At 43.4% G+C, this 24,491-nt stretch overlaps 1 protein-coding gene across 4 annotated transcripts in view; it reads right to left on the bottom strand.

Moving 5' to 3' along the window:
* The window catches only part of ZWINT (ZW10 interacting kinetochore protein), a 53,958-nt gene that overhangs the window by 8,905 nt on the left and 20,562 nt on the right, over window positions 1–24,491 (bottom strand). The window contains exon 9 of one of the 4 annotated variants that reach the window (XM_019429243.2): window positions 13,055–13,658. The exons of the other annotated variants lie outside the window; for them this stretch is intronic. The gene's annotated coding sequence lies outside the window, so the exon portion shown is untranslated. Of the gene's footprint in view, window positions 1–13,054; window positions 13,659–24,491 lie in introns of those variants that run through there. 4 annotated transcript variants of the gene reach the window in all.

Here is a 24,491-nt window from a genome sequence, read left to right on the forward strand (position 1 = left end):
ATTGGCTAACATACAACCCTCTTTTAAAGTTAAATTATAGGAAAGGCTCGGAATAGTCTATTCATGAAATTCTTACATTTCACCTTCATATATTCTCAAAATCTCTGATTCTTTTGTAGCTGACTGAACTCAGCCCCTGGAATTCTGAAGAAGCGCTGCTCTGAGAAAACACAGGGAAGAAGTGATACCCATCCATACATACGGTTCTTTGATTGGGTGTATGATAAAACCTCTGGATTATTTTAGCATTTGTTCCACAAAGTCCTAGATGTTGAGGCAGTGGGGTAGAGTCTTCGATCCCTTCTATGTCTCCCTTTGTCAGAATGCTTGATCTAGAGCCCTGATGATCTGCTGTCCACTCTTTCCCCCAATTCATGCTACACTGACAATGAGTCCAGAATGCGATGCCTGAGTTCTAATCCTTTCTGAGGGCATATTTTTTATGACTAAATGTTTTAGCTCTAATTAGCTTACCTAATGTCTGTCATTGCAAGTAGAAAATAAAATAATGATGAAATTCGAATGTAAAATGTAAAGTGATGGAGATAATTGTTCAACATATATCTTTAGGTCTTGTTGCCACAGCTGAATGAACGAATCATATTGTACCAAATGAATGTGATTTGAAGACCTAAGCAATGATTCTTAACTGTCACCAGTTAATCAGGACCATGTTAAGTATAATAAGCCCCACTACTTACTGGGATTTAATGTCCAGACACATAGACTTCAGAGTCTTTGGATTCAACAGGCACCGCCTACAGGCAGGCTAGCTCCGTACAAATCCACCCCGCGACCCAGCTGCTCGACGCAGTTGTGTTTTAGGTCATTCAAATTATTTTATTATTTATTAAGAAAAATCGACCTAATACAAAAACTGCTATGTCTTTTAATCTTTGCTCCCATCCCATGATCACCAGTCATATGCTTTCAAGGGAACGTGGCCACGTGAACTGAACTGTAAATCGCATTTACACCACTGCCACTTGGGTGGTATCACTGTAACTAATAAAGCATTCTCTGTACGTTGTCAAGATTACCCTAAAATATTTTAATGTTAAGTAACGGTAAGTTTATGGAGCATATTCTTATATTTTTAGATACATTTTTTTCAATAAAGTATCCGTATTACTTAATTACACAGGTAGCATAATTCCTCCTGCTATGGACTAAATTCTTCCTTGCAAAGAGATGTGATGAAGTCCTAACCTCCACTACCTCAGAATGTGACTTTATTTGGAAATAGGGTCTTTATGGAGGTAATCAAATTTTAAAATAAGGTCATTAGGGTGGGCCCTAATCCAATATGATCGTGCCGCTATGAAAAGGAACAACTTGGATATAGATATGGATACATACAGAGGGAAGATGATGAAGAGACACAGGGAGGAAACCATATGAAGGCGGACGCAGGGATTGGGGCTATGTTGCCACAAACCAATGAACGTCTGGGGCTGCCGGAAGCTGGAAGACACAACCCCGTGGGGTCTGGATGGAGTAAAGCCCTATCAACACCTTGATTTCATACCTCTGGCCTCCCAAATCGTGAGGCAGTAAGTTTCTGTTGTTGTGAGCCACCCAATTTGTGATAGTTTGTTACTGCTGTCACAGGAATCATACATCTTTCTTCCTTCACTTAATTAATTTTATTGTGTAACACTTTGGTAATGAGTCTATTCCTTTATAATTAGAGCCAATTAAGACTTATGAATTCCCTTTCTAAGTGCAAGGTTATGTTCTAAATGTTTTGCATATACAAACTCATTTAATACCTACAACAATCCTTTGAAGTAAATGCCATTATTTTGCCTTTTCCAGACGAGGAGGCAGAGTCACACAAAGGTCAAACAACATGCTCAAAGAAACACAAAAATTTCTTGGATACATTACGTGTGTTTGTCTTTCACATTGATGGTGGTGTATGTTTCCTATGGACTTCACTTTGCTTGATACATTACCAACCACTCAAAATAAATGTGAATTACTTGGGACTCAGGTTGCTTCATCCAAGTGGTTACAACCTCTCAAGCATGAACATGTAAACATGGAAAATGACCTCATCTTGTTATAGTTGTCATTCTCCACTTGCTCAGAGAAAGAGACCAATGGAAAGACCCGAAGAAAAGGAAAAGTCAGTCCTCTTTATCCAAGAGGCTATTACTTCCTGCCACTCCTTATGTTTTGATATGTCCCAGACAGAATGGTAAGGCAAGCAGTAAAAAAATTCCTCAAGACTCACTTAGTTTCAGTGAATTTCTTTTGATGCATTGATGTTAAATTTGACTACCAATTCAGGAAGTGTGCCAAAATGTTTCCTTTGTTCCATTTACTCACTTTCAAGAGATGTTAGCATGATATGTCATAGCACACCAGTGTGGCCTAAAACACCCTTTTTACATAGCTGTCACACATTAATAATGATTTAAAACCAGTAGAAGAAACTTATTGCCACTAGTAATTCTATTCAACCTGTGTTTGCAAATTATTTGCAAAAGCGCCTCAAAACTGTAAAAAGTCTGAGATTTTGCCCTTCTTTTAAATGAGAATTTACTCCGCCACAGTATCATGAGCATTGGCAGAAGACATAGGACTCCTTGGTCAGAGACACAGGATTTTATGACTCTCAGAAACAGCAGCAGTCAGAATACTAACAGTTTCTTGTGCTGGTTCCCTAGGCGCTAATTCCCAAAGGGCTACAAGGAAAGGGCCAGATTACAGGTGGGTAGAGAGTACAAGAGAGGAAACCTGAAGTCAGATAACCCGAGTGTTTTATAAAGGGCACTAAACATGCCTGCCCTTTGCTCTGGAGGCACAGGTTATCTCTATCTTCCAAGACTGTAAGCAAACATGCCCTTCGCTTTACAGGACAATGTCATCTCTGTCTTCCAAGGACAGTCTCCACGCAAACATCTTTGAAAAGATAATCAAGAAGAAGTTAGTTCCTCTGCTTACATGACACGCAGAAACACGAGAACCCATAGAGCTGTCTCCCAAAAAGCATGCAATTAATTCATCCTGACTGACCCTTAGAAATAAATGACTTAGTTGATTTATGGAGATCTAGTAATGTATTCGCTCAATTCCATTGACAACTCTGGAGTCAACAGTAATGAGGCTAATGAAGAAGCACATGTCACAGCAGTAAGAGCGGGACAGCAAAACGACTATGTAACAGACACGAGATTAGGAAAGGGGAACGAAATAAGTGGATGTCAGGTCGACACCACTGGGTCTTCCACTTCTGGCTGAGACAGACTAACAGGGATAGGAATCACCTAGAACGAATGAACAACTACACAAAGACACGAAACAACGGTGGTGAGACTGTATACAACACAGATCGCTGAGGAAGGGGAAATAATGACGGTATCCCCACGATTGCCTCACCTGGCTGCCTCAAGACAGCTCCCAGGCTGTGGCCCCAGCCCAGAAGTCCCCCTGAATTGAGGGGATGGAGCTGGAAGGCCAGGAGGCTGAGGAAGCCAGGGCACACGGTGAAGAATACTGGACAGGAAAGAAGTGAACAGAGAGAGACACCAGCTTGGGGATGTGACAGTCCTCCTTGTGTCAATGTGTTCTGAACATGTGTGTGAAGAGGCCACTGGCCTCCAGAGAAAGAACCACCGGATCAGAGCACAAGGCGTAACCACAGAGCCACACAGGGCTAGGAACGGCCAGGCCAGAGACAATATTTGGGTGGGGCAAAGGTTTCTTATAGCACCACATGCATGGGCCGTAAAAAGAAACAACTGATCAATCATAATGCATCAACGTCAAGGATCTCTGCTCTTCAAAAGTCAAGGGAATGGAAAAGAAAACAAACCACAAATTATTTTCAGATTGTACATTCAATAAAGAACCTATATCCACAATATATAAAGACTCACAATAAATAAGACAACTAATTTCTCACAAAGAGGCAAATGGTTTGAGCTGGCCCATCAGCAAACAGGATACATGATGGCAAAAATGCACTTGGAAAGATGCTCGACATTAGTAGCTGCAAACCAATTAAAGAGTCAAACTCAAGGACACACCTGTTAAATCCCCATAAAAATGTCGAAAAATAACAAAGCTGCACCAAGTGTCGAGGACAGGGCACAACCGGAATTCTCGTACACGACTGTGGGATTGTAAAGGGGCAGAAACACTTGGAGAAGCTGTCGGCTTCTTCAAAAGTTCCTGACACTTCCATGTAATTCAGCCCCTACAGGAATGGGGATTTACCCTTGATAAATACGAGCACATGTTCACACAATGACCGTACACGAAACGTCACAGCAACTTTACTCGTGGTAGCCAGAACCAGGGACAACCCAAACCACAAGCCCATTAACAAGTGATGGAAGAAGAGAATTGTGACAGGTCTATAAAATACATTAGAAATAAAATAAAATAAGCCAAAATGCAACAAGCAAAGGATCCACACAACGTGGTACCTCAAACTGACTACGCTGAGTGGAAGCCAAAGAAAGAAAGAGCGGGTATTACATGATTCCGATTCTATAAAATCCTAGAAAATGCAGGCAAACTCAGGGTGACAGACAGCACATCAGTTGTGCCTGGGGACATGGTCAGTGGCTGGCGAGGTGGGCTGTGAAGGAGCAGGACAGTATTCCATGTGGTACATTCGTCATCGTGACCATCATAGTTTCACCTGTGTACGTGGATGATGTGAAAAGCAACCGGATAGTACATTCTCAATATGTGTCGTCAATTGCTCATTTGCTCATAAGGTTGTAAAAAATATGGGCAAAAGGGTCCTACAAATAGTCTTGTTGATTAAGAAACAAAATGCAAACAGCGAAAACGGTTCATTTTGTAAAGTTGAAAGCCACAATATCCCCTTTATATGTCACTTTTACATGATCTCAGTTTAGATAATACATATATTTTTAAACCAAATCCAGAGGGAAAACAATAGTCGTTTTCCCGCCAAAAGTACTTTAACGGGATTGTCATGGTGATTTTAGGAAACAGGTGTAATACACATAGATATAATTATGGAATTTTCCAAGCGAATTACTATAAAGGACTTTGGAAACTTAAAGCAGGTAGTAGGATCGTAAAAACGCCATTGAAATACCAGCGAAGACAAGGGGTCCTTCCCCCCTTTGTAACATAGTTGGCCGCGTACTATTTGCCCAAACCGCCTGGAGGTCCGGTGTGGTGTGTGCTGTTTTACCCCTTCATGTTCCTAAATTCTACAAAGCACTAAACAAGGCCAAGCAACACAACGAACTTTGCCGAATAATAATAATGAAAAAGCAAACACTATTGATCACTAGGTAATAGAGACAAAAGTTCACATTGTCAAGTATATGACTCCAGGTTTTTGACAGAAAAGTGTAATGAACATAAATTCGTGTAAAAGGAAGTAGGCGGACTGTATTTTTTCGCAGTTTTGACTTCACGTTAAAATTGAGTGGAAGGGACAGATGTTGTCTTTTTATTTCCAAATAATGTAAGAAACCGACATACTTTTAAAAATATATATATCATAACTGTGAATTAATTAGAAGAAAAACCAACCTTGAGGCAACATTAGTGGAAGTCAAGGTTTGTAATTTGTGTGAACACATTATAATTTCAGTCCAAATAGTCTTTGTTTGGAGACTCCCACACGGCAAAGTGCTTACTTTGGGAGTATATTTCGATGCTGTTTCTGAGGTCTGAAATCCAAGAACACAACCCATTTTTAAAGTTGCCATTTGCTACGGACCTTGAAATTCTGATAAAAGGTTATGTGCTTCAGATATATTCCCTTTGAAAAGCCACATCCTTTGAGGTTAATTTTGTTTTATGATTACCTCCTTCTGCTTTTTATAGCTACTTCCAGAACCTTCCTTGGTCCCCCCTCCTCCGTGGTCGCCGGTCACACACCACAGTAAACCCCATGCTCTCCTCCTTCCCCACTCCGTCCTAACGTCATCTCCGCACCCGACACTTACGCCCTCGCGACTCCTGCTGACTTAAATCTTCACAGGCTTCATGCTTCTACATCTCAGCATTTCTGCCCTCGTCCTTCCCCTGACCTCAGGCACCTGCTCTCGCAAACATGCCTGTTTCTCAGGCAGGACACACCAGATGACACGTGACAACATCACCAAATGCACAGCAGCTAGAAACAACAGAAGGTTAATTCCCGTTCTCATAAAAGTTTCCATCAATCTAAGTCCTCAGGGGGGCTCTCCCCCTGCACTCGGTCAACATCCGAGGCCACCTCAGCTCATACCAGGTCCTTTCACCAACATGACCCTTAGGTTTGTAAATGCTTCAGCCCAGAGGGCAGAAAACCACTCCCAGCTCTTCCTTTGGCCACAGCCAACCACATGGTCACGCCAATCCCCAATGGAATGATTTGCTGAATCATGCTGTTTTCTTGGTCGAAATCATAGTTCTGGGTAGATTCAGTCGTTAGCCCACTGCGTATGCATACGTGTGCACCACGTATGTGCACAACACGGCCAAGCGGAGTAACGTGGCCCCTCGGTGAGGCCATCTTCCCATATCCCGGGATTCAACAGTGCTTACCTGTCCCACACAACATCTACAGACCTCGCTCTCTCCTCAAATCTCCAGCACATCCATCAAATTCTCTTTCTCAGCGGATAAAATGCTTACCTCCAGAACCATACGTTTCTTATTTTTTCATAAACCGTAAGGTACACAAGTCACTGCGGAAAAGGGCGACGATACTGCCCCACCGAACGAATAAAAGGCCTCAGAAGAGACCATCCCTCCCTCAGCGCCCACCTCCCTCCTGTGCCCTTCACTGGCCGCCCCCAGATCCTCTGCACAGAGATCTTGAAACTCCCGTCTTTAAATGCTGGCCTCCTCCTGGGTTTTGCTTTTTTCTTCCTACCCTTGCCGAGCACATACACTCACTCTTATGGTCACAAATGATGTCTACCGCAGAAGCATCCAAGGTTTTATTTCCACGTGGACCGCAACCCGACTGCACACTTGTGAATGTAGCTGCGAACTGTCCAGCCCTGGATCTCAAACCCAACAACCCCTCGTTGAGGTCCTAGAAGGTGGTACACATCTTCACACCACACCACCTGCCATATCTCAGTGTGAGATGGCTTCATGTCTCCAGCTCCTCAACACAACTGTCAGAGCCCCTATTTAATGACTCTAACCAGCACCCCACCCATGATGACCCCCTTTAACCAGCATCACACCCCGTGATGATTGCCTTTAACCAGCACCCACCTCATGATAATCGCCTTTAAACAGCACCCCACCACATGATGACCCCCTTTAACCAGCACCCCACCCCATGATGATCCCCTGTAACCACCACCCCACCCCATGATGATCCCTTTTAACCAGCATCCCAACCCATGATGATCCCCTTTAATGAGCACCCACCCCATGATGACCCCTTTTAACCAGGACCCCACCCCATGATGTCCCCCATTAACCTGCACCCCACACCATGATGATCCCCTTTAACCAGCACCCCACCTGATGATGACCCCCTGTAACCAGCACCCCACCCCATGATGATCCCCTGTAACCACCACCCCACCCCATGATGATCCCTTTTAACCAGCATCCCAACCTATGATGATCCCCTTTAATGAGCACCCACCCCATGATGACCCCTTTTAACCAGGACCCCACCCCATGATGACCCCCTTTAACCAGCACACCACCCATGATGGTCCCCTTTAACCAGCACCCCACCTGATGATGACCCCCTGTAACCAGCACCCCACCCCATGATGATCCCCTGTAACCACCACCCCACGCCATGATGATCCCTTTTAACCAGCACCCCACCTGATGATGACCTCCTTTAACCAGCACCACACCCCATGATGAACCCCTTTAACCAGCACCCCACCCCATGATGATACCTTTAACTGGGACCAACCCCATGATCCCCTTTAATCAGGACTTACCCCATGATGATCCCTTTTAACCAGAACCCACCCCATGATGATCCCTTTAACCAGGACCCCATCCCATGATGATCCCTTTAACCAGCACCGAACCCATGATGATCCCCCTCCTCAGCTAGTTATCCTCTCCCCAGTGCTGTATTTTTATTCTCAGCACTTTTTGCTGCTATGTTTTATTTATCAGTCTGTTCAACACCTGCACTGAAGTGTAAGCAGCGGAATAGGGTAGAGGAAAAAAGAAGTCCTGAGCACACAACTACCACGCAGGGACGTAGGGAATTTAGTGCAATGGGCTCCTCGGATTAGGAAGTGATAGGAGCAAGGAAATAAAGCTGAAAAACAGGAAAAACAAAACAAACAAAAATCACATATCTGCAATGGTATTTTGCCTCAATACTTGTTGATTGGAGTTCACTTCGTATAGTTATGCGTCGTACAGAAAATACCAGGAAAGCGAATGGAGTCTAAAACCCAATACCACATTATGCTAATACTTACAGTTTATTTTACGCAGTTACCTCCATCTTGCAGTGTTTATTTAGGCCCAAGACATTTTGGAAAAAGCTTTCTGGCATCGTAAAAAGAATGTGAGTTTGGGGAAAAGAAATGCTGACATTCTCTGTATCTGACTTCTTTAACAATTCTGAAAGTAGTCTCTCATCTGAATTATTTTTATAAATCGCTACTGGGAGAAGTGTGTGCTATTGTGTATGACTGGCAAGTAAGCATGTCCTGAGACGCTGCACAAAAGAGCAGAGTCGAATGTGAACTGGAGATGATGTGTACCAGATGCGCCGACGGCCACGCTGGACGAGCCCGGGCCAGCGCGGTGCTTGGCAGGGAGGCCTGGCGTCCCGTCCACACCTGCTGTTGGCTTCTGGTGATGCACCAGGTTCTCAGGATGGCTGCTTGTGCAGCAGCGAGGGAAGGACTGTACGGTGGGCACATTTATCTGTGAGTGCCTCAACGTGCCTCAGTGGGCTGCATCACTACTTGGCGTCCAGCTCCTGGACCGTCCGTGTTTACGAGACACAAAGGGGAAAACCTGGCTAAAGTCAGTGCTTTTCTTCCTAAACGTTTTGAGGAAATGATGCTCAACATCACTCATCATCAGGGAAGCACAAATCAAAATCACGATGAGATACCACCTCACACCTATCAGAATGGCTAAAATCAACAACAGGTGTTGGTGGGGAAGTAGAGAAAGGGGAACCCTCTTCCACCGCTGGTGGGAATGCAAACTGGGGCAGCCGCTCTGGAAAACAGTGCGGAGGTGCCTCAAAAAGTTAAAAATAGAACTATCCTATGACCCAGCAATTGCACTACTGGGTATTTACCCCCAAAATATAAAAACACTAATTCAGAGATACATGTAACCCAATGTTTATAGCAGAATTATTTACAACAGCCCAATTATGTAAACAGCCCAAGTGTCCATCGGCTGATGAATGAAGAAGCGTAATCTATACACAATGGAATATTATTCACACATAAAGAAGAATGAAACCTTGCCATTTGCAACTACGTGGATGCAACTAGAGTGTACGATGTTAAGTGAAATAAGTCCGTCAGAGAAAGATAAATACCATATGATTTCACTCACGTTTGGAATTTAAGAAACAAACGAGCAAAGGCAGGAAAAGAGAGGGGGCAAACCAAGAAACAGACTCTTAACCACAGAGCACTGATGGTCACCAGAGGGGAGGTCGGTGGGGTTTGGGTGAAACAGGGGATGGGGACTGAGGAGGGCACTTGTCTGATAGAAAAACATAAAAACAAATAAATACAAAAGGGAAAAAAAGAACTCAATTTGCACATTCCCATTCTTCGTTTTCTTAAAGCCCCACAAAGGCAAACAGAAATAAGACTTCAGGGAAACTGCAGCCATAATAACCCACTCCTAAAAACACGTACTTGGCACGAATTTATATTTAAATCAACCATCAATCCATCAGGACATAATTTCTAAAGTTAGTAACATATAACCTTCCCAGTTTAACCTCCCAACCACCATATGCATAGCGTCATGCTTTTTACCAAACAAGGTGCATTATTTGATGTTTAACCATATAAACACCTTGGGATTATGTTCCTTCAGCCCACGAATTATATTTTAAATACCAAAGACAATTCTTAGGGGCACCTGGGTGGCTTAGTCGGTTGAGCGTCCAACTTCGGCTCAGGTCATGATCTCACAGTTCATGAGTTTGAGCCCCACGTCGGGGCTGGAGCCTGGTTCGGATTCTGTGTCTCCCTCTCTCTCGGCCCCTCGGCCCCTCCCTAGCTCTCACTCACACTCTGTCTCTGTCAAAAATAAATAAACTTTAAATATATAAATACATACATACAAACCAAAGACAATTCTTAAAAATGGGGAACAGTGCTGGTAACCCATAAATACTGAAGGGCGAAAACTTAAACAGTGAAAACAACATCACTGTCTCAGCAGTTCTAGAAACACACAGCTAAATTCTCTCATTTATAGTGTATTTGGTATAAAGTATATACTTTCGTGTAGTATGTGATATTTAAATACAAACAGTTGACTTGGGAAAATTTTGCTATGGTCTAACACTCAACCCATCGAACTTTGCATGACTTTTTATACAAATCAAAATAAACTTTTAAAATATATGAGTAATACATGCAAAGAGTCAAATGTTCAGACAATAACAAAGATATCGAGATAAAAAGGCTATGATGAAGGAAAAAAAAGTTTTGAGAAAACTTTTAACCCTGATGATAAAATCTTGGGGCGCCTGGGTGGCTCAGTCGGTTAAGTGTCCAACTTAGCTCAGGTCACGATCTCACAGTTTGTGGGTTCGAGCCCCGCATCAGGCTCTGTTTTGGCACCTTGGAGCCTGAAGCCTGTTTCGGATTCTGTGTGTCCCTCTCTCTCCGCCCCTCCCCCATTCACGCTCTGTCTCTGTCTCTCAAAAATAAACCAACATTAAAAAAATTTTTTTTTAAAAATCTTAATGTGTGAGTCACATGGGCTGGAGAGGAAATAACATCTCTTGCCCTTAAATATCACACTTCATAGGTTCTGAGGTTTTTGAGGGAAACTGTACCAAACGTCTACCTCCTCAAGTGGAGGCAGCCTTCATGAGGGAAAGGTCTCATGCGTACGTTAGAAATCTGCAAGAGAAACTGAATGGCAGTATCTTTGGGAGGAAAATCCAAATGAGGTCATTTGAGAGTGGCTGCTCCCGTTTGTCCTAAGATCCGAGATGAGAACTGAGTTTAATATAAGAACCAGAAAAAAACTCTCCTTTTCCTCGCAAAAATACGTTTCCAGGAGAGGATTAGAAAACGAGTTTTACTGTCAGCAGCTCCGACAATTACTGAATATCCAGCTTTTCAGAGACCAGCTTCTTTTCCGTCCAGACCTCCTGGCGCCCACTGCACAGGGCGTCGGGACCTCGAGCTGTAAGCTCTCCTTTATCAACTAACCAGTCATTTTCAATCTCGCTGAGCCTCAGTTCCCCTATCTTTAAATTTTTTTAATGTTTATTCATTTCTGAGAGACAGAGAGAGACAGAGTGCAAGCGGGGAGAGAGGGAGACACAGAATCCAAAGTAGGCTCCAGGCTCTGAGCCCGACACGGGGCTCGAACTCACAGACGGTGAGATCATGACCTGAGCCAAAGTCGGACACTTAACTGACTGAGCCACCCAGGTGCCCCCTAACTATCTGTAAAATAGGGTAAAGTGTCTTAAAATCTGAACTCTTGACAGATAAAATGAAAGCAGTGTATTTAGCACGGCGTTTGGTTCCCAGATAGCAGCCTGGATTAACAAACGTAAGGGAGGACATTCCTTTGTGGTTTCAAATGTTCCTCATCAGAACCAACGTGGCCAATGCCTGGCCTCACACATCACTGACGGGTCACTAATTACAGAATCAGCATGAAGGAGCAAGACAGCAAGGAGCCCAGGCCACCCGGGACGTGCGTCCTGGGCGACAGTCACTTCCACGCTCCCCCACGCGGGCAGCTCTTCTCCCGGTCTACACCACCCCCAGGTCTCTGTTCCAAAGGCTGGCTGCTCACGTCTTTGATAACAACGTGATTTCTGCAGTCAGTTTACCTGACACAACAATTTCAAATGCAAGTCACGTGGAGGCACACGAAAAAGAGACAAGGCACCGGCAGTTGCCAATGTGAGTTGGAGAATCACTCATGATCAGAAGCCACGCGAATCGTCTGTGACACATTATATCACAAAGGCGCACAAGTGGCTCTGACAAACCAGAGTGTACATGGATCATCAGGACACGAAGAAACTAAGTCACGTTTTTCCACACAACGCGCTTGGAAAAAGTACCTTCTAGGAACTCTGCATGGGCAGAAAGGAATCCCAGAGGGGGTAGTATTCTCATGGAGACTTCGGGCAAATTATACTAAAGTCATCATTTCTCCCCTTTCTCACAGTTGACTGGCCAAAACTGGGCTGATAAAAATTTCCTACCTAATGTGTATGCATTCACTTTATATTCCAATTCTCCACACAAAAAAATAGGATTTATAAATGTTTACTATGAATTTTCTGGAGACCTTACATACGGTTTTCTAGAATAGAGTTTTGAACATTGTTCCTTCTTTTTGTGTTTGCTTTTTGTTCAGCTTTGAGAAATAATTGACAAATAAAATTGTAATATATTTGAAGTGTACCGTGTGATGATTTGATACACGTGTACATTGTGGAAGGATTCCCGCCAAGTTGATGAACACACCCATCATCCTACCTATTGACCTTTTTATGGGGGGAAGGGTGCAAAGGGGAGAACACTTATGTTCTAGTCTGTTAGCAGATTCCAATCATGCAACACCGTCATGTGAACTCCACTTATCAGTGCACATTCGATCATGAGACCTTACTCGTCTTGTAACTGACAGTCTGAGCCCTTTTGCCAACTTCTCCCTATGTCTCTCCTCCCCAGCCAGGCAACCTCTATCCTAGTCTCTGTTTCTACAAGTTTGACTTTTTTAGATTTCTCATGATACCTCATGTTCTTCTTAAGATTGCTTTGGTATTCACGATCTTTTGTGGTTTCATAAGAATGATAGGATCATTTTTTCTCATTTCTGTGAAAACCGCTTTTGGGATTGTGATAAAGATTGAATGCAATTTGTAGACTGGTTGGGCAGCATGGATATCTTACGATATTTATTCTTCCATTTATCCCAATCCATGAACATCTGTATCTGAAGCTAAAATGTACGGGTCAAGGAACCAAGGTGTGGTGGTTAGGAGTGACCTATCTCATTATCATTCTCAGGATCCAGCGCATAATCTATACTTCTCTCCCCTATTAAATCAGTCTATGTAAACAGGTTCTGTCTTGGAGGAAGGCCGGGTGGGGGACATTCTTCGTAGCAGAGACTTGAATTTCGACAAATAGAAAGCTATGACAACCAATGGTTATTTGAGTTTCTCCTGCCAGTAGACCGGCAGGTGGCCAAGAGATAAAATACTCTACTACCGGAAGCCACTAACCCTTCGGTCGGGAGGTGGGATTGTGACAAGCAAGGACAAAGGTGGGTGTATCCGGAGCTCAGGAGATTCACTGGGGTCCCTCTTGGGCCATCCAGCCTCCGCGAAGACCTTCAGTGGGCAACTGTAGGAATCACGGTCTGGGAGCACAGAACCCAGATGTCCGTACACACGAATATCTTGATCACTTTGCGGAGCGGGCAACCTAGATCATCACGTGTGTTGATGCTGGCTGCAGTAAATCTGGAATCTGTGGTACAAAAGGGAAAACCTGAGTGCAATACGAGAACTCCGTGTTATTTCTTAACAGTGCATGTGATTTTACAATTATTATTTAAAAACAAAGAGTTTTTGTAGGTGTGTAGTACAATCCTGAGTGGCTGTGACCTTGCTAAAGCAAGGATGAGCCCTGAGGAGCGGAACGTGAGACCAAGGCGGGCATGGGGTGCCGAGAGGGGGCCGCAGAAGCCGCCGGTGCCCTGCTCGCTCTGCTCTAGCGCTGCCTTGTCTTGTACGGAACTCTGGCAGCTGAACACACTGTGCAAGCAGAGAAAGGACCAGGAGGGTCATCCTCTGAGCAACCCGAACGCAGGACGACCGGCAAACACATATCCAGCCTGGCTTTCCTGCCGCCTGGCACACCGTACACGTTTTACACACTGGCCCAGAGATGCGAGCGGTGGTGCCCTGATCACCTGCAGCGGCAGTGCAGGAAGGGCCTCCCTCCTTTCCCTCTCCCGTGCTTTCCACACTCAAGGCCAAAGCTCCAGAGAACCGCCTCCCGAATTACATGTGCTCAGACCCTTATGGCAGGTGGTCTGCTTGAGCCAAAGACAATTTACGCTATGACTGTATCTGAGGGGACTTACTTTTGCCTCCAGCACTTTAAGGAATATCTGGAATAGGAGACAAACATGTTTGACCACACGGCATGTTGGGAAACAAAATTAAGAGCACAGCACTATCGCTTTATTCCTGTTTCCAAATAGGTGTGCGGGACTTGTAAGTATGCTCGCCCCCTTATTAAGTCCCCCAGTTTTGCTGACACTCTTGGCAGCTCTGAAGGCTGGAAGTGGCCCAAGCCGTCTGGTGTGTCCCCCAGCCTTCATGCTCATCCCCTAATTCTTCCATGATCAAGAAGGTGATCTCTCTTGGCTCTTCTGAGGACCCACAGGCGCACGGGAATTACCTCCCCTGGGGCACATTCTGTCCTGGAAACATGATCCCAGGTCTCTCCATGTGTGACAAAGGGAATAGATCGGGATTTTATTTTTTTTAATGTTTATTTATTTTTGGGAGACAGAGACAGCGCGTGAGCAGGGGAGGGGCAGAGAGAGGGGGAGACACAATCTGAAGTGGGCTCCAGGCTCTGAGCTGCCAGCACAGAGCCCGACGCAGGGCTTGAACCCACAAAGCGTGAGATCATGACCTGAGCCGAAGTTGGATGCCCAAGCGACTGCACCACCTAGGTGCCCCTCCAGTCGGGATTATTTTTGTTAGGGTCATCATATTTCCTCCTCTTGCATCCTTTCTGTCCAGGCCAGAAAGCACTTTATTGTGCAAAATCATTGCTTCCTGACATTCTTATCCCGTTCAGTTCTGCTACCTTAACTGTCTACATCCACCACTGTGAATTGATCTTATTTCTAATAGTATTTCATTGAAACCACAGAACATTAGAGTTGGAGAGACCTTTGGTTCCCCCAGCATATAGATGAGGACAGCGCGGTTCTGACGGCCTAGTTCACGGATGAAGACGGTCGCTCACATAACCTCAGGGAATCACTAAGGAGGACAGTAAGTTCACGACAGAGCTAAGACCTGAACAAATCAGAGTCTGACTGTGTTCCAGGGACGAGACAGACAGAACGTTAAAACACTGACATGGCATGCATATGCAACATGCAGTCAATTTTTCACTCTTAACCAAGCCAGAGGACAGCTGTTAATTCATCAGCGCAATACTTCTAATTGCATTGGTTGTAAGACTCACATGATTGTGAAGATATTAAAGTGGGCATGTTAGAATTCCGTGATGATTGACATTTACAGAATGTCATGTCCAAGTGGCACACGTATATTACCGAATCCTCACAACTTTTGTTGGTCTGCTCTATTACAAAATTAATTCCTCCTCTATACCAGTAACCCAACACTGAACTACTTGGAAATTATTTCTTCACTCTTTTAAAATTAAGAGTCCAGGGATGCCTGGGTGGCTCAGTCGGTTAAGCGGCCGACTTCGGCTCAGGTCGCGATCTCGCGGTCTGCGAGTTCGAGCCCCACGTCGGGCTCTGGGCTGACAGCTCAGAGCCTGGAGCCTGTTTCAGATTCTGTGTCTCCCTCTCTCTCTGACCCTCCCCCGTTCATGCTCTGTCTCTCTCTGTCTCAAAAATAAATAAATGTTAAAATAAATAAATAAATAAATAATCTTTAAAAAAATAAAAATAAAATTAAGAGTCCAAATAAGTCTTACCTGTCATGTCACTACAGAAAATAAATAAATAAATAAATAAATAAATAAATAAATAAATAAATAAATGCCACTGGTTCACACATTTTATTTTGCATTAACATTATCTGGAGTATTTATTAAACAGAGATTCACGTGGGGTGCCTGGGGGGCTCAGTCGGTGAAGCAAACGACTCTTTGATTTTGGCTCAGGTCATGATCTCATGGTTCATGAGTTCGAGCTTTGCGTCGGGCTCTGTGCTGGCAGTGCGAGGCCTGCATGGGAATTTTTCTCTCTCTCCCTCTCTCTCTGCCCGTCCCCTGCTCATCCTCACTCTCTCTCTCAATAAATAAAATCAACATTTAGAAAAATCCCACAGACTAACGGCCTTCACTCAGTAATCGGGGGCGGGAACTCAGAATATTCTAAGAAGTTCCCTGCGGATGCTGCTGGTCTTCAGAGGATGCTTTAATTGGCATTTGCTTAACTGTCCTTTTTTACATTTTGTGTACATTAGTCTTTTGAGAGTTAAAAAGTCATCTTGCACGAGCGAGTTATCTAATTTGCGTGTTCTACAGTTTACATAGAGCTCGAGGGAGTATCAGTCTGTGTGCTCTCTGGTCACAGACACTAATAGGTGCCGTGATACGGGCACCGGGGTTCACAGTGTGAGCGGTCGCCTGAGGAGAACGGGGTGCAAACTGGTAAAAAGGGCCACCAAACTTAAGCCTCCAAAGCGCAGAGCAGGGCCCCAGAGGGAGTCGCCTTGAAGCTGTAATAGCAGAAAAACGAACAAAGAACAAGGTGCCGCTGTGCTTCTGCCACGTTTCTGCAACTGGCGGCTCTTCTGTTCATGCCCCATGACTTCCTGAGCGGGTGCAATGTGCCCACCGTCTTGCACGTGCAACAGGCCCCTTTATCCCTTATTTCCCACCCACCACCCGCAAAGGGGATCACATAGTAGAAAGCACACTCTTCTCTGTAGTCACTGGCATTAGGGTGTGAAAGGGAAAACTGTCACCAGAGCTACAGGACCCAGAGAACAAAGGACTCCCTCATCACAAGTACAGTAGCACATTCTTTAGGCCTTCTAGCCTCCTCCTCTCCCCTACACATACCTTCCAAGACCACTGCAAAGGATGCAGCGCTTCTGACATTAGATAATCTTGTTATTTAAGAAACGGTGAGGGCAGAACACCACAGAGAATAGGTTGGAATAATTTGGTCAGGTCTCCAAAGCTAACATGTAATGAGGCCTTTTCTATTTATCATAACATCCTAGGCAGCTGCCAAATGATCTCATATTTATTAAGTTACTTGTAACTAGTGTATGAATAAGAGACTCAAAGACAGATCCGAAAGTGTAACAGCTTTGGAGTTAGGAATAGGATAGGAAGAAAGAAAAGGACGGAAGGAGGGAGGAGAGGAGGGGTGGAGAAGGGAAGGAAAGAAGGAACCAAACACGCAGACTGAGTCCTAGTTGGGCCACATGTTCTAGGCAAGCTCTTGAGAAATTACTCGAATGTTCACAGCTCCATTCTCTGCTTTTTAAAAACACCTGGTTTTCGAGTTTGTTGTAAACCTTAAATAAGATCAATATGGATCCCATCTGGCGGCATTCTAACAAGATCAACTGTTTCGAGTTTGATGAGAGCTTACAAATATTAATATAGCAGGATACTTTGTGTATATTAAAATTTTACAGCTGCAGCCTAATTACTTGTTTGATGCCTGACCGCTCCAGGATCTTCATCACTTGTCCTGCCCTCTAATAGCAGTGTCTCTGGTATACGTCACAGATCATTTTAAAATTCCTTCTCAAACTGCTGCATCTTATCAAGTATATTTAGTCTATGTAAATTTTTTATTAGCAATTATCTGGACTAATTTCTATCTTATTTTATACATTCCTTTACTACGTATTTATTTTTCTTTTCAGGCTTCTATTGGATAGGATGTTTTTTCCCAGAGACAAAAAACTTTATTACTCACAGCACACTGAGTAGCAAAAGCATCCCGCTCCTTGGGGCCCAGTCCCACGGGGCCAACGTGGAGGGCCCTAGTGTGAGCTACACATACAGTGGGTTTGTCACATCGGAGGAGCACAGGCCATGGGAGGCCATGGGGGTCATCTTTTACAGAAGACAGCGAACAAACCCACTTTCTCCTAGAGAGGTCACTTCCTTCCTCAAGGTGGCTGGCTGCACATACAACCCTGAGAAATCGCCCAGGCAGGGTGGTCGGACTGTGCATTCTTGCCATGCCCAGCAGTGATGCTCAGGCAAGGGCTGTTTGCCTGCCCCAATATCTGACCCTGCACATTCCTGGCGGAACTTGAATATTTCTTCACATGAGTATACAGCTCCATCTGTCATCCTGATCAATCTGACCAACAGAGAGTCGGGCTAAAGATATTTAATTTGTCCTGCACAGAGTATAATTATGGCTATTATCAATAGTACTTCCAGCAGCAAGATGAGGCCAACCCATGCACCGGCTTCAACCAGGCTGCCCAGTCACTTGTGAGTCCCAAGGGGACGAGTAGGTCTTATTCAGACATCCAGGATATAGTCCAAGGCAGCATTCAGGGATCAGAACAAGACTGTGGATATTTGGAGGGCAGGTTCTGACTGCTCACCCTGACTTCCTGCCAGCTGGGGGCAAGCTACTCCGGGCGCACGCGCACGACTGTTTGCCCCGTGGCTTGGGCTTCAGCAAAAGCAAAAGTTGCTGAGCTTAGAGATGAAATTGACTGAAATGAATTGCAAGGCATCATCTAAGCCATCCCCTGCAAGTTGTAAGGTTTCAAGTCTCCAAAGTTCCAAAATAGGTGCAGGAGGCAGGTTCCATCAGGGCAATGTGTTGCCCTGGTGGGCCGACTGATTCCTGGTGCCTCCTACTCTGCCTGCTTCCCAGGGTCCTCTCCCTCAAGTGTCTGCATCAGCTACGTCTCACGGGGGAGCCAGGACGAAGCCAGAAGGACACCCCATGGGGGCTCAGAAGGATGGGGCCAAAAGGACACCCCACTGGGGCCGAAAGGACAGAGGCAGAAGGACACCCCGCAGGGGTGGAAGGACGGCACCGGAAGGATACCCCACGGGGGCCGGAAGGTCAGAGGCGGAAGGAAACCCCTGGTGGGCGGCAGGATGGAGACGGAAGGACACCCCACCGGGGTCGGAAGGATACCAGCAGAAGGACACGACCATACTTTCTCACACTTGGGTCTCTTGTATTTTGCTTGAATCCAACTTATGCAAATGATAGAATTCATTTCTGAATGAATGATGGATTCAGCATTTATACTTCAGCATTTATACTTCAGTTCTCTTTTCTCTATCGTTGCTGACATTAATGAGCAGAAGTGACATAACCAACGGTGCCACATGCGTGAAAACATGAGCTAAAGAACTATCTGAAAATAACAGAAGATAGTGGCATTTCACGTTTTAATAGGATAAGGAAATAAATGGCAACACCTATTACACATTTATAAAGTGTAACAACCTTCAATTATGTATAAATTATAAGCAAACAGAACAGCATATTGATCAAAAGAAATATTTGTGGCTACTATTCATGAACATTACATTTTAACACGGAAAGTAAACTATTTATAGAATTTTGTTTCCTTTTAGAAGCCTCTTCAAGTATATTCTGTGTTCTATTTTCCATGCTATGATTTCCGAAAATAAAGAAGAATCTCCTTTTGTACACAAATTTTCTTCATGGCAGTGTTAAACACACAGGCCTCAAGTCCTAAAATAACCAATAATAATTTTTTTTCGGCAGTAAGCAATATTAAAGCAAACTTATTTTCTCTGGGAATTGAAGGGCCAGTTTGTGAGTTTTCTGGATGGTTCTTGCATTTGAATACCATTGAGTTCCTTCCACCTTTATGAGCCTAGTTTATTTTTCTAGTGACCCTGAAGTTGTTTGTGGTGAGTAAGTTAAGGAATTCCCTGAGCTTGCACCAATCAGTTAACAAGGCCCAGGACAAAAGCGCCCGAGAATAGATAAACAGGGCAAAAGTGCCTCAGCATAGTATAAAAGCAGAAAGCTGCTTCCACAGGACTAAAGCCTCCAGAATAGGTAAACAGATAAAACAGGGCATACCACCACAGCAAGGTGAAACTTCCAGGAGCTAATTAGTGAAAGAAAGGAGCCTTGTTGACCCTGCAGTAGCAGGCACCATCTGTCTTAGCCCCTAGACCAGTTAAGATGAACAGATAACGCGCCTGGTGTCTGCTGTAAACAGCCATGTGCCCCGCGCCAGGATTTTGTTTTGGACTGACCCAAACCCCTAACACCGCATATCTTCGTAACCCCCTTTCCCTCACACAAGAGTTAATGTTCACGGTTTCACTGTCTCTTTGTGCATGTCCATCACGCTTGTAAGCCTTCTGATCCTAATAAAGACGGAGCAAGGACGCTTCCTCCCGGCTCTTGTTTCCTCCTGGACATTAGCCTCCCTCACAGTTAATTCTGCACCCGATCTCTTGCCGGACAAGAGATTACTCCAGCCTCAAAGTCTGCAACAGTTGTTCACTGTTTTTTTTTTTTTTCCTTCCATATTTTCTTAGGTTACATTCCTTCCATATTTTCTTATATTATGGCTTTTTCTGCCATATTCTTATAACCTTATTTATCAAAGAATTTGAGCCATATTCTCCTAGGCCAGAATCAAAGGATAGTTGAGGTATATCATATAGTATTATTCTCCAAAGATGCTCCCTGCCAACAATGAGCCTTTCCTCCAGGAAAATGTCCAGAGATGGGTCTGTTTTACCCTCAGGGGAAAGTTCACAGACAACCTGTAACACTCTGTGAAAGGCTGGGGCAGGTGCATATTGATTTAAGAATCAGATTCTGTTTCCTTAGGTCCCAGTAACTTATTCCAGTGCCCTCTTCACTATTTTCACAAGGGCTGCCTGTTGACCTAATCCAAAGTGCTCCAGGTAGCTGTGTCCTGAGCAGGTACAAGAAAACTCTTCTCATGCTCACTTATACTGTATCAAATTTTAAATTACTATCTACACTATAAAACCATAGAGTTAGATAAAACAGAGCCTTTAAAAAACATTTACTTTAACATTCTCATTTTACAGATAAGATGACCGAGTCTCCAAAACACTAGTGTTGTTATTCACCAGGTTTGGAACATGAATCCATGCTTCTCGAAAGCAGAGTCACCACCCCCTGCACTAAGACATGTGCCTTCAGGATGAAATACAGTCTTCAATCACAGCAAGGGAACTGATACGTCCTAGTCATCAATTTCAGTGGTGTAACCATATGTACGCCACATGCAAAAGTGAGAGGGAACAGCTGGCTGGAAAAGAAGGAAGCTCTTACTGCATGAACAGTAAGTGCTGCTGCCGATGATTTCCAGGACAGAACACAATGTAAACAGAGTGCAACAGACAGAGGTATAAGCCAGATGGGGGACTGAGATGTTCCAGGCCCTACTTCCCTCCCTTAAACATTAAAATACACACGCACACACTCTACCAAGACTGAATCGTTAAGAGATAAATCTGAATAAATCTCTAACTAACAGGTTGATTGAATCAGTAATCAAAACCTCCCAACAAAGAAAAGCCCAGCCCAGTGTCTCCAATGAATTCTGCCAAACATTTAAAAAGGAATTAAGCCAATCCTTTTCAAATTCTTCCCAAACATTGAAGAGGAGGAAACACTTCTGCTAGAGATTGTTTGTGTCCTCCTAGAGTTTATATGTTGAAATCTTAACATCCAAAGTGATGATATTAAAAGTTGGGGTCTTTGAAAGGCAATTATTAGGTCATGATGATGGAGACCTCAGGAATGGGATTCTCGCCCTTATACAAGAGAACCCACAGAGCTCCCTCATCCTTCTATCATGTAAGGACCTAATGAGGTCAGGGGTATGAACGAGAAAGAGGGTCCTTGCCAGACACTGAATCTTCCGGCACCTTGATCTGGATTCTTCAGTCTCAACAACTGTGAAAAATAAATTTCTCTTGCTTATAAGCCACCAGTTCATGGTATTTTTGTTACAGCAGCCTGAACTAAGACAACTTCCTAATTCATTCTATGCAGCTAGCATTACTCTGATATCAAAGTGAGACAAAGAAAAACAGTAACAACAAACCTACAGACAATTATTTCTCATGAACATCGATGCAAGAATCTTCAACAAAATACCATCAAACCAAAATTCAAATTATATATTAAGAGAACTATTCACAAAACCAAGTAGGATTTACTCCTGGAATGCAAAAATGGTTTAACATATGAAAATCAAACAATGACATAAACCACATTAACAGAATGGAATAAAACAAATGATTATCTCAATTGATAAAAAAAAAAAAAAAAGCTCTTGACAAAATAAAACACTCCTTCATGATAAAAGCACTCAACAAACTAGAAGAAAACCCTCTAACAAAATAAAGGCCATATATGAAAAATGCATGGTAACCACCAAATTCAAAAGTAAAAATCTGAAAGTTTTTCCTCTAAGATCAGGAACAAGGCAAGGATCCCCTCTTTCTGCTTTTATTCAACATAGTAATGGAAGTCCTAGCCAGAGCAACTAGACAAGAAAAAGAAGTAAGAGGCATCCAAATAAAAGAGGAAGAAATAAAATTATTTTTGTTCACAGATAACATGATCTTACAGGCAGAAAACCCTAAATATTCCACACCAAAAAAAAAAAAAAAAAAGAATAAACAAATTCAGTAATGTTACCAAAAAAATAATAAATCCTCACATGTATGGTAAAATATTAGACAATGGTACCATGACCATTCGATGGGAAAAGGGCCCTTTTCAACAAATGGTGTTGGAAAACCAGATACTTGTGTGCAGAAGGATGAAGTTAGACTCTTACTTATACCATATACAAACTGACTCAAAGTGGATCAAAGGCTCAAATCTAAGAACTAATTAAACTCTGAAACTTTTAGAAGAAAACACAGAGGGAAAGCTTCACTACATTTGATTTGGTACTGTTTTCTTGGATAGGACACCAAAATCAAGGCAACAACAAAAAATTAGGTAAGTTGGATTTTATCAAAATTAAAAACACTTAATATTAAAATATTTTTTAAAAAGGTGCATCAGGGCACCTGGGTGGCTCAGTCAGTGAAGCATCTGACTTTTGATTTCAGCGCAGATCATGATCTCATGGTTCATGAGATCGAGCCCCTCATCAGGCTCTGTGCTGTCAGCACAGTTTCTCTCTCTCGCTCCCTTTCTCTCTGCTCCTACCCTGCTCTCTCTCTTAAAATAAATATACATTAAAGAAAAAATGTATTTGTGCATCAATGGCTGTAATAGAGCAAAAAGGTGACTCATGGAATGGGAGAACATATCTGCATATCATATATCCAATAAGAGATTAATACAGAAAATCCAGAGCTCCTACAATTCAGCAGCAAAAAATCAAATGACCTGATTAAAAAACAGTCACAGGACTGAACAGACATTTCACCTAAAAAATGACCAACTAGTTAGTATATGAAAAGATGCTCAACACTGGTCACTGGTAATTGACGGGGAAACGCACATCAAAACCATGAGATACTACTTCATACCCATTAGTGTGGCTATTATCAAAAACAACAAAAAAAGCTAGAAAGTAACAAGTTTTGGTGAAGATGTAGCATAACTGGAACCTCTGTGCATAGCTGGTGGAAACGTAAGATGCTGCACCCACTGTGGAAAACAGTATGGTAGTTTCTCCAAAAATTGAGCCTAGGATTACATTATCCAGCAATTCCACTTCCGGAATTTCAGGAGAAGTGAACACAGGGACTCCTATGGATATTTGTACGTACACATTCATAGCAACGTTGTTCAAAAGAGCCTAAACGTGAAGCAACTTAAGTGCCCACTGATGAATGAACAAACACACAAAATGTGATACATACATACAGGAGGAGAATGTTATTCAGACTGAATGAAGAAAAATTTGACATTGAAAATACCGTGCTAAAAGTAAGCCAGCCACAGAGGAACAAGTGTTGTGGGATTCTACTTATATTCAGTCTCATAATAACTCTAAATATATTAAGTCTCATAATAAGTCTCATAAATTCAGAGACACAAAGTAGATGGTGGTTGTCAGGGGCTGGCATACTGTTACTGGGTAAGGAGTTTCGGTCTGGGAACATGAAAAAGTTCTGGAGGCAGACAGTGGTGACTGTTGTACAACAGTGTGACTGCACTAAACGCCACTTAATTGTACACTTGTAGTTAGAATGGCAAATTTTGTCATGTATGCTTTTCCACCATAAAAAAATTCCAACATCTGAGACGCCTAGGTGGGTCAGTCGGTCAAGCATCCAACTCTTGATCTCAGCTCAGGACATGAAGTCACAGTTCACGAGTTCAAGCCCCGCGTCAGGCTCTGCACTGACAACGTGGAGCCTGCTTGGCATTCTCTCTCTGCCCCTCCTTGACTGTCTCTCTCTCAAAATAAACATTTTTTTAAAAATTGCAAGATCTATATATTTCAAAATGTTACGTTGTAGTACGAATAACCTCTCTCCTTCATTTGGAGATTTCCTGCAAGGCTGCATCTGCCCTAATTCGTGTGCAATTTTAAACATATCTTGACCCGTGCCTGGCTTGAACCGAGTCCGAGC

This window comes from Panthera pardus, unplaced genomic scaffold (genome assembly GCF_024362965.1).
Source record: "Panthera pardus isolate Hobbes unplaced genomic scaffold, ASM2436296v1 HiC_scaffold_22, whole genome shotgun sequence".
NCBI classification, from domain to species: Eukaryota; Metazoa; Chordata; class Mammalia; order Carnivora; family Felidae; genus Panthera; species Panthera pardus.